Genomic DNA, 10,699 nt, shown 5'->3' on the forward strand with positions numbered 1-10,699 from the left:
CTCTCCTGTTCTTACAGATTTATCGTTTGAGATCACAAAGGTGATAGGCGAGCGTTTGATCACGTTCACGCTGCTCTTTCTCTGGGGTGGATCAACGTTTCTTGGTGGGAGTGGAGCGCTGATTTTTCTCTGCGGACATTTGTTTAAAAGCAAATCTTGCTCTGACTGCACCCTAGGAACATCCATACTCTCGCTACTAAGCAGTTTTCTCGGCACGGGAGAAATCAAGTCGTGATTGAAGCCAGTATGGGACTTTTCTTTGGATTTGCTGTGATCAGATGGACTTGAGGCTTTGGCTGTATCTTGCTTTTGATGACTGGCAACTGTACAAGAGCTATTTGAGTTGTTTGCACCGTCCTCCACGTTACATCTCTTTATATTTACTGATTCGGTGTTCTTATTGTTGTCATTGCTGACGCTGCTGTTGCTGTTATTGTTGTTGCTCTTAGTCTTTTTTAGCGAGGAATCTTTAATAGGTGTCACTTTCTTCACGTCAGATGATTTACAATCGCTTACAGAGTCATTTTTAGTCCCCCAATCCTCAGTATCTAACGACTCTCTCAAGGACAATTCCAAAGTTCCCGTGTGCGGCTTGGCAGAAGCAATAGAATTCCTCCTCTGTCGCTGCATAGCCTGACTGTGGTTTATCACGTGTTTCTGAACGATGGCCAGCAGCCCTTTGGGACGAGAACCACTGGGTGATTTGTTGTTAGATCCCTGCAGGCAAATGGGTGAGGTCTTCTCTGGCGGCACACCATCGGTGTCACATTTGATGGTCAATGGAGACGGCGATGGACACTTTCTAGCTGGGTTTGGAGACAACGTGTTGAGGATGTTTCCTATGGAACCCCTTCTGGTGAAAGATGGACTTCTTATTATCCTACCAAGAATGCCGACTCCGTCTTTGTTTGGACTACCGACTTCTTGTTCCTTTTCAGCTGAAGATTTTGAGGACTTTTCTGTAACGACAACTTTGGATGGCGAGCTGCCAACATGAGGGGACAGCGTGCGAAGGACGTCTCCCAGAGATCCCCTTCTTTTAAGTAAAGTGGGTGAATTCATTATTTTACCAAGAACGTTTTGACTATCGTTTTTAGACTGATTCTCGTTTTTACCCTGTGGTTGGACATTTGAATTTTCATCGAGTTCACTTTTACCTTTGTTCGCAGGAGAAAGTGGCCTCCATGGGTCTTTCATCTGACCATGCATATGTAGTGATAGATGGGCTGAGCTGAGCTTTTCATCATTGCCGTCTGTTCCTTGCCGACCAAGATCGGAAGACGTATCGAATTTAGGCGACAATGACTTTAGAACGTCACTCAAAGACCCTCTTCTCGTTAGGCGAGGAGACACAAGGATCTTTCCAAGCATGTCTTCTTTGGTATCGGCATTCTTTGTGGATGAGCGGCGCGAGCCAAGTTCTGACCCTCCATTGTAATCGCTCTCTTCTGGTGAAGCATTTCGATTAGTTGATATACTTGTAATGCTACTAGACCGGCTGGATTCCACTATGGGAGTCAGGGAGGCTATTCGTTCCACTACATCCGGATCAATCATACTCCCCCGACGGGATCGTTGAGTTACCATGGATGTGTCAACATTTCGTAGCATCTCGGACAATGCTAACTCTTCATCGCTGGTTTCTTTAGAGCTCTCCTGGGGAGATGATGATCCCGTGGTTGCTGGAGAGGTATCATCGACATTGCAAACATTCCCTGCATCATCGGTGTACGACAGAACATAATTGGACACGGCTTCTATTAAATTCTCATCGTCCTCGGGGGATCTCTCGAAAGAAAGACATCGATTATAACGCAGAGATTCGTCTAAATTGTGCTCAAGGGATGGACAGACTGTCGAGTCGCTCGCTTTCTTGCTCGACTCGACATTGCCATCTTCGTTGCAGTATTGGGTGGAATTACCTGGCGGTTCGCTCGCAGCTCTCGTTCTCTCTTCCTTTGCAAAACTACCAGTAGAGCGTCGTCGCTCTTTATCCGCCGAATCCTCCTCTTCGGGTCTTTCCGGTATATCATTAAGAGTATGTAAGAAACGTACGTCGGCAATGCTATGTCTCCTTCGTTTGGGCCGGGACTGTAGACTGGCGTTGTTTAGAAGAAACTTTTTTATGTCCATGTCTAAATCCGCAGTGGTTCACGATACTCACGATAATCTGCAAAATGGAGGGATAATATGGATTTACAAACATTGTTGCGTTGTGTATACCAAGTACGTGTCACAGCCAAAACATGGCTATGTTGAGGTTCAATTTTACCCTTGGTACAATTTCGTATTTCCCCTTGTTTCATGTCCTTTTTTACATATTACTATACACCAGAACAAAGGAAAATACCAAATTGTACCAAAGGGTAAACTTGAACCACAACATATACAATAACGCAATTACTTACTAAACTCGCGCTCTCTTTGAGAAAGGTGAAAGCTATTATTAATCGGGCGTGGCCGATTTATAGTTTACCCTTTGGTCGTCCTAGACGATAGTCTCCTGTCGGCTAAAAATGACGGGGATAGCCTGGGCCAATCGGTTTCATTTCAGTTTTGACAGTAAATCGTGTAATATAATAACAATGGGTCGACTTTTGGGTAACCTGCGATCAGGCGTTCTTTTCTTTTACAAAAGCGAGAGGGAAAAAGAACGCCTGATACATTTATTTAACCGGCCGCCAGCCGCCCCCTAATTTAAATAAACTAATGTGTCGTCGAACTGTCAAACCACTCTTGTAGTTGGCGGCAATTCGAGACTCGGATTCCACAAGGCGTGAAAAACGTTGAGAAAAATGTACATATGTACAGCCTGTATTTAAACTTCGCCGTGTTGAGATAAAAATGCTTTTAGTAGCAAGGGAGATGGCGCTGTGAACATATTTCTATCAGTTGTACTGGATGCCGTCCCTTTATTTCAGCTACACACACACAAAAAGGAATTCACCGACAAGAGCTGGTTTACGGCAGATAGGATCGATCGCTTGTAAACATTCCAACATCTCCGGAATATTGTTTTCGAAGAACAACAAAAACATCTTCACGGAACCAAAATTATTACGCATCGTCGCTCACTCCATTTGTTCTGCCTCAGAGAGTTACACTTGAAATCTGCGAGGGCTCAGCTAACGTAGAAAAGAACTCGTCCTCGCACGCGCAGTAACGTGACTCGTCTTTCAGGTTGCCATACCAGCCTGACCGGAAGTCTGAATACGACAACCAAAGTCCCACCGCCATGAGTGTTTCGACCAACAGACAAAAAACCAGAATCTGGCTTTTACATGACTTCGACAAGCAAATGTATCTGCCCCCTTCCCCCGCAGCAGTAGTAGGGAGGAGGGTATTATAATGTGTCTTTTTTGGCGGGAGGAAGAGAAAAAAGGGGAGAAAAATGTTGTAAAAGTGAAGTTGTAAAAAAGGGAGTCAGAAGGGGATGCAAGGTGAGAAGTCGAAGTGGGCGGGAGAGAAGTAAAAAGAATAGAGAAAAAGAAGAGAGAGTACATCCCGAAAGCGGGGAAGAAGTGGGGGGGAGGTGGGGGGAAGGTAAGGAGAGAAGGAGGAAAGTTCACGCGTTTAAAGAAAGAAAAGAGAAGAGAAAAGAGCACCCAATTGACCCCCCGCAAGAGCACTCGGTTTGGAATTGTGCGTCACCAATTTTTACTTAATTATTTATCTCTTCAACTCGCCTCAGAAAGTTTTTTATTCCTGAGCGGCATTTTTCAGCCTTTTGGGTCAGTACTACTATTTTTACCAGTTGCATTACAATAATTAAATCCTAGTTAGTTTTATATTCTGAAGATTTATGTTCCATTAAAGTGAAGGGCTGGAATGATGCGTCAGCCACTGAGGTTGGAAAAATTGTCTTCAGGTAAACACCCCGCCTTTATTAAGTATTGCGAAAAGGCTGCACTTTGCTAAGTGTTACACATTTATATTTTCCAGACGTCTAGTTCAATGTTTATTTGTATTGTGCAAAATATATTTTTATAAATTGAGACCATTATGTCATTAAGTAATAATGCAATATTGAAAACATTCAGATTTTCATTATTAAATAGAAACACGAAAACTCATGGGAAAACAAACCTGTCAAAATGACGTTGCCATGTGATTTAAGTTACTGGCACAATAATTAATCCTACCAAATTATTGCGAGATAAATTTTAGATAAACGCGCAAAGTTTGGCAGCGTTTGGTTGAATCTTGAAAAAGTTATAAGCGTCCAAAGTCAGCGCGGGCCTCAAAAGCCTGAATAGGTTTAAGTAACTGTTTTTCCAGTGATTTTTACTTCTGTACCCTGCCTTTCAAGTCAAAACAGATAGCTAATTATTAAGCGCCCGATTTTAAGCTTCTCAAGCTTCTCAAGCTTCTTGTTACATTATTCAAGGACAGTTTACAAAAAAAAGTTTATTAGACTTTGTAAGCCTGTGCTTTACACGGAAACTATAATTCAGTAATTCAGTTTCAAACTATACTGTAAAACTGATGTGGAATGGTGACAACTTCTATTTGTCGCCAACAGTTGGCCAACTTGTTTGCCGTTGTTGCGTCACACACCAACTTGAGTTTTCCAACACAAGTTGGCCATTAGTTTGTCGTGTGAAGGCCGCTTAAGTCAACTAACCAAGCGTACATTAAGCGCCGAATTAACGTCAGTTATTACATAATAGGTAACTTTGTTTACTATACGATCAGTGATCGATATAATATTGTTTTTTTCCGCTTGGCCCTTAAGTGTTAAAGTATTCGGAAGCCGTACCGTCTGTTTCATTGAGTAGACTCAAGTTTGGGACAGTATGAGTGGATTTTCACCGCCATGATCGCACGAGGCACGTGCGGCACGAAACAAACTAGTGAAGAGTCTCTTTACTCACGTGCTCACTGCAATCAACTGCCTTCTTTGCGAGAAGTCTTCTCAGTCATTTCAATGAACCGCCGTTTAAGATATTATTTATGTACTCATTAATATAGTTCAATGCCTTTTTGGATATCCAGCACCGTTTTTCACATACCCGTGGGAAGCATTTCTTACTTCTAGCTAAAGAGGGATTTTGGATGACTCGTGAAATGTAATCTAATATAATCTAAAAGGCATTGTCTAAAAGATCCAAAAGGACTGAAACAAAACATGGATTTAGCAGGTCAGGAAAAATTAAGTGCATTACTCTAGTATCTACCTCACGGATGAATCTTTGTAAACGCAATCTGTTATAGAGAGATTTATGTAACGAAATTTGTTCCATTTAATGAACTGTAAGTAAAAACGTAATGCAAATGAAACTGACGTCAAAAATGCCTTTTAAGAAGACAAATTGTTTGAGCACGCTTTGACTTAAAAATCCAAGAATAGAAGTTAGCTGCTATTCTTCCTACACAGAGTCAGAAACTTATCCACTTAAGTGAAGTTCACTTCAGAGAAACAAGCGATCAAAAGAAATTAAAATACAACGCGAGCACTAATGGTTATCTCTTTTCATTTAACATTAACAAAGCCGGATCGGTTCTTTTGACCATAAACATTCCTTTATAATGACTATCGGTATTACATGCACCTTGGGGAATTAAGTTGTGTAAACGTTTGAGTTGTACAGCCCAAAGGAAAAAAGCCACGGTAAAACGGTGGACTCGGAACTTTGGAAATCACGGTAAATTCACATTTCAAACAACGTTCAGTTATCCTTTCTAAGTGCACCGTTTGTGAGTGCCTTTCCTTAAGAAATTAAAGCTTGGCCAATATTCACAACACCGCCTAAAGATGGTTCCTTTGTTAGGGGTGAATAATACACTTTGTGTACGGTCATGTAAGGGTTCTTTGTGCGAAATGAAAGGAAAACAAAGTACAAAGAATATTCACATCTTAAAGTTATTTAGTTATCACAAAAAGAGCTGAGTCATTCTACGATTTGAGAAAAATTGTCATAAAATCCGACTCTTTGCTTAGAGTAGCACGAGAAAGGGAGTTTCTACATCAAGGGAACGTCATAACTGGTGTGACTACAATTGTTATGCAATCATGTAAAGTACGGAACACATGAACCGCAAAGTTAAACTGTGCAGTACAAATTAACGATTAGATTTCAATGTTTCAGTGACCAATAGGTCCAAAAGTATAAACAAACTTTGCAAAAAAAAACTGAAGCAGAAAAACGAAACAAAATCAGGTCTATTTTGCTGGCTGATGATCGAAGCGGCTTTTGGCGGTCTTTTTTGTAGCCGGCGTCGTGTTTATTGCGTTGCCTAGAAATGAAGGTGTTAGGTCCTTACTAAGTCTTTTCAATAGATCACGTACTATGGATCAAATTATTTATATATATATTTTTTTGTATTATAAAGAGCGCAAGCAAGTTCAGTTTTCGGAGCCTCTTCGCGTTGAAAAACGGTGATTCACTTCGGTTTATGTACAGTGAGAGTCGAGTGAGAGACAGCCCCTTTACTGACTCATGCTTTTCTTGTGGTATTTCGTGGACAAGGCGGCACTTAAAGGGTTTTTTTTTTCTTCAAAAGGTCCCCTATTTTTACAAATATTTTAAGCTTCTGCTTTAAACCTATCGATATGATATGGCTATTGTATGACTAGTGTGAGTATAGAAAAGCAAACAAAATGGCAAGCCTTTAGTTTGCAGTTGACGTGTAGTCGTGTTTTAAAATACTCATTGACTTCATTGTTTCGGCCAAGGGACAACAAAACATGTTAAGCCTAAACAAATACTAATGCATAGCCACTCTAGTCGACCAACTTGGCATAAAATAAACACTCATACTTTAGGTTGAAACAGAGAGAACCGCTTTGAACAAAGTTGTAGTTTTGCTGCGTGAAGAAAAGAGAGAGTGCTTGTTGACAAATGAGCAGGACTTGCTTCTATTCTTTACCCCGCTTTAAAACACAAGAAAACGTGCTAATTGAAAACAAAACAGGTTATGTTATCTGGTACAGAGAAAGCTAAAAAATCAATTAAAATGGTCAAGAATGGTTAACCAAAAAAGTTTGGCCGAAGGAGTGCTGACGTGAAACGATAATTTCTAGTGTACAACCAACTATCCGTAAAATAAACTTATCATGAACTCATTTTTTGTTCCGTACAATATCAATAGTAGTGGTCATTTGGCAAAAATCGGCAGTCGAAGAATATACTTATAATCTCATGCGCGCGCAAAGGTAACGTTCTACTATCCTTTTTTTCTTGATTGATGGAAAGCAAAGCGATTTCTACCGCCAAATGATAGTATATGGTCTCGCTATCGTTCTAGATTATTTCACAACAAAGCTAAGTAACAAACCATACCTAATTACATCTAAGCATCTACCAAAAATATTATACAAATTACATGCTGGAATATGTAGCCACAGTGGAAATCGCGCGCAACGGAAAAGATAAAACAGTATTTTTGTTGGTGTGAGTAAAAACTCGCTGTTCATACGGACGATTTTACATTCCGTCTAAAATCTCCTGAGAAACTGTAGCAGCAATTGGGCTTAGTCATTGTGAAGTTCTTAATTGATGTAAGGATTAGTAACGTCTTTAGTGAGGTAATAATACAGAATGACCGTGTATTTCGGCAATACTGTGTCACTTAAAAACACATCCAGTATTAATCACGTCTTATAAGGATGGTTAAGCTTAAAGAAACTGTTATAAAAGAGTACCGTTATAGTGAAATCGACTTGAAGTCAATAACTTGCTTACCGATAAAGTTTCGGCTGAATCATTCTTCGTTTTCTTCCTGGGAACATCCTTTAACTTCTTTCGACGCGACCAGAGGAGCCATGTAAAGAGATTCCGAGTTTTCTTTCGTGATAATTTTTACACGAGGCACGAATTACACTGTTCTAATATACAAGCTGTTACTTACTACAGTACGTAATATTCCTTTAGTTAAGCTAATTAATCGGCTTCCGTGGACTTGAATGTCCGCTGGGAATTGATTATGTATGACAGCAATGTCTTCAAGCATAGCGCAAATGGGCAAAGAAGATTACAAAAGGGAAGTGTATATTTTAGACGAGGAGATCACGATTTGAGTCACTTCCGCAGATTATTCGAGTCAAGAATCACTCAATATCTTACCTGGTTGAGTTATTTCTTGGACATGTACATTTAAAGCTCACTGATTAGGTATACGCATTCACAGCATAATAGAATAAAGGAACAAGTTTCGTGGCGAGTTGTTCAAAGTTCATTGGTGATAACAAAAGGAATTGGAAGAATTGAATTGTAATGGCATTCAATCAAGTTAATGATGTGTTTGTACGTGCGTTGACTATCAGAATTTTTAAATTATCATGATGAGAGTGAAAGTCTTCGCCTGGCTGCAGTTTCCGATGCAGTTTGTGACTCTCAAACCATTTTCGCGCGTTTGTGGGGCTCAAGATTTGAAGTCACTTCTACGGGGCAGCTACATTCAGAAGCAACAACTGTGAAATAAAGGAATTAATGGTTGCCGAAGCTGTGCTCAGTTTGCAATTAAGCAACTGCAAAGATGCCTGAAAAAAAGGTGCTTTGAAGCCACCCTTTATCCTCACTGAGAGCACTTACATGAGGGAACAATAACATTGGGAACAGGTCAGTTACAATAAGTTCGTATTTACCCGTTCAGACTGTGTTCAGGGACTACTAAGAAAACTATGATTCACGAGTAAGAAAGATACAAAGGAAATATGTTATAAGGAAGTCGAACCATACTACTGTACCGCGAGACGCCATCGCCTTTTTCCCCTCAAGAATCTGCTGTCGAAGAAAGCGAGATCACGCACAAGTTTTATAGCGTTTGTTCTCTGTCATGTAATTTTGCCATTTGCACCAAAATAATTAACGATAGAAAGCGACGGACCGCAATGCTAGTGGCCGAGTCAATCAAATTTATTAGCAACCAAACCTTCGTGCAACTGACGAGTGTCGTTTTCTTTGACCTTTTTTCTTTCAGTAGGCCGGTGTAAGACAGGTGGTGGCAAACAGCATTGCGGTCTTGGTGGAGTTTCTTGATATTTTTCTTTTTCGTCTCTACCTAGAATAGTATAATCGTAGGAAAGCATTTCCAGCCCGAAAAATGTTGAGACAACATGACAAAAGGCAAGCAATAAGGTAATAAACGCGCAACTGTGATGGCATACCAAATATATCTGAAAAGGTTCATACTATGAGCCAGGTCACTCTTGTATTTACAAATGTTATTTCAAAGACGATTTAGCATCTGTATGAAACATCACGAACGTCGTGTATATTAAGTCTTCTAACTAGTATAACAAGGGAATGTATGGAGACTAGTAGAGAGAATTTGAAGGTTGATATCACGGTTCAGTTTTTAACAACCTTAAAAGGCAAAGTGATAGGCTCTTCGATTTATGTGGTTATAGTCCTACGATTTTGTTTCTCTTTCATACGAAAGCGCTGTAGATATCTTAACCCCCTAGATACTAGAAAGCAAGCTTTGGTCACTCCAACTAACTCTTCAGCCTGCTTCTAACGTGCTGTTAGCAGCAAATGCACAAATATGTGGTACGCGTAAAATCCCTACTCACCTCTCCCCCCCCCCCCCAACTCCAAAGCGCGGTTACTTACTTGATAAAAAAGATGTTTGTGGTTTGTTGTGCCAATTTTCCTTTCCCCAACTCCGCCAGCCTCTCAATATAACTTGTCGATGGTCGTTTTTCCGTCTTTAATAACGCCAAACGGGACCGGACAATCATCTTCCCTGTTTAGGTATTTTTCTTCCTTCGACGTTGCGCTGTTCCTTTACAATGATTCTGGCCTCCACTTCATAACTTATCAGACACTTCTACGTTTGGGATCACGCTTAGCCATACCCTGGGTGTCAGAGGGGTTTTTTTTTTTGTTCTTTTTTGCGGCAAAGCCACTATATCTGTTTCGCCGCGAAAGAGGAAAAACCCTCTGGCACCCAGGGTATCTTATAGCCAATCCAACAACAAGTATCTCTCTGGACAGGAGCAGGGTACGCATAAAGGCCTTGAAAGGAGTTTGTGATCATAGGCGTACGAGGCGGGGGGGCGAGGGGGGCTGCAGCCCCCCCAGTGCCAATTTTCGGGCAAAATGCTAAGAATCGGGCAACAAGCCTAGAGAAAAAAATAGAAAATAAGCCAAAAAAAGTCTAGTCAACATTCCGTTCAAAACGAATTACATCAACAGGAAATATACCGAGCGTTGTGGTTCAAAAGTCCAAATTTCTATTCATCTGCTTTCTTTCCCCCAAATTGCTATAACCATGTTCGATTTTGCTCGCAAATTCTGCGTGACCCCTCAGTTCGATCCAGTTGCAATCAGCTTTTCCAACTTGTGTTTAGTCCACAGGGAGCAAAACTTCAATGAAGTGTTTTAACCCATTTTTCCCTAAATGTTTTAGACGCTTTTTTAATTTCAAATGGGAAACAACGATGTAAATTGGCTCCCTAAATTTATTTAACTTTTGCTGAATTAGAGTGAATAAATAAAATATTTCCGTCATCGGTCTCGGACAACGCCACGAAATTAATTAAATAACTCAAGCAAGCAAACAAATTTGTACACAACTATTTCAATGCACGTTTTATTTCCCATCATATATGCCCCTTTATTTGGCTTTCAATCCATGCCATTTTTTTTCGGGCAAATGGGTCTCCGCCCCCCCAGGACCGAAGGTGCCCGTACGCCTATGTTTGTGATGACCTCATGAAAATGGACTTTTTTAGTAGCCTGCGAGCAGGCTC

Source organism: Oculina patagonica, chromosome 2, assembly GCF_052425735.1.
Source record: "Oculina patagonica isolate OP01 chromosome 2, crgOcupat, whole genome shotgun sequence".
In the NCBI taxonomy this organism is placed as follows: Eukaryota; Metazoa; Cnidaria; class Anthozoa; order Scleractinia; family Oculinidae; genus Oculina; species Oculina patagonica.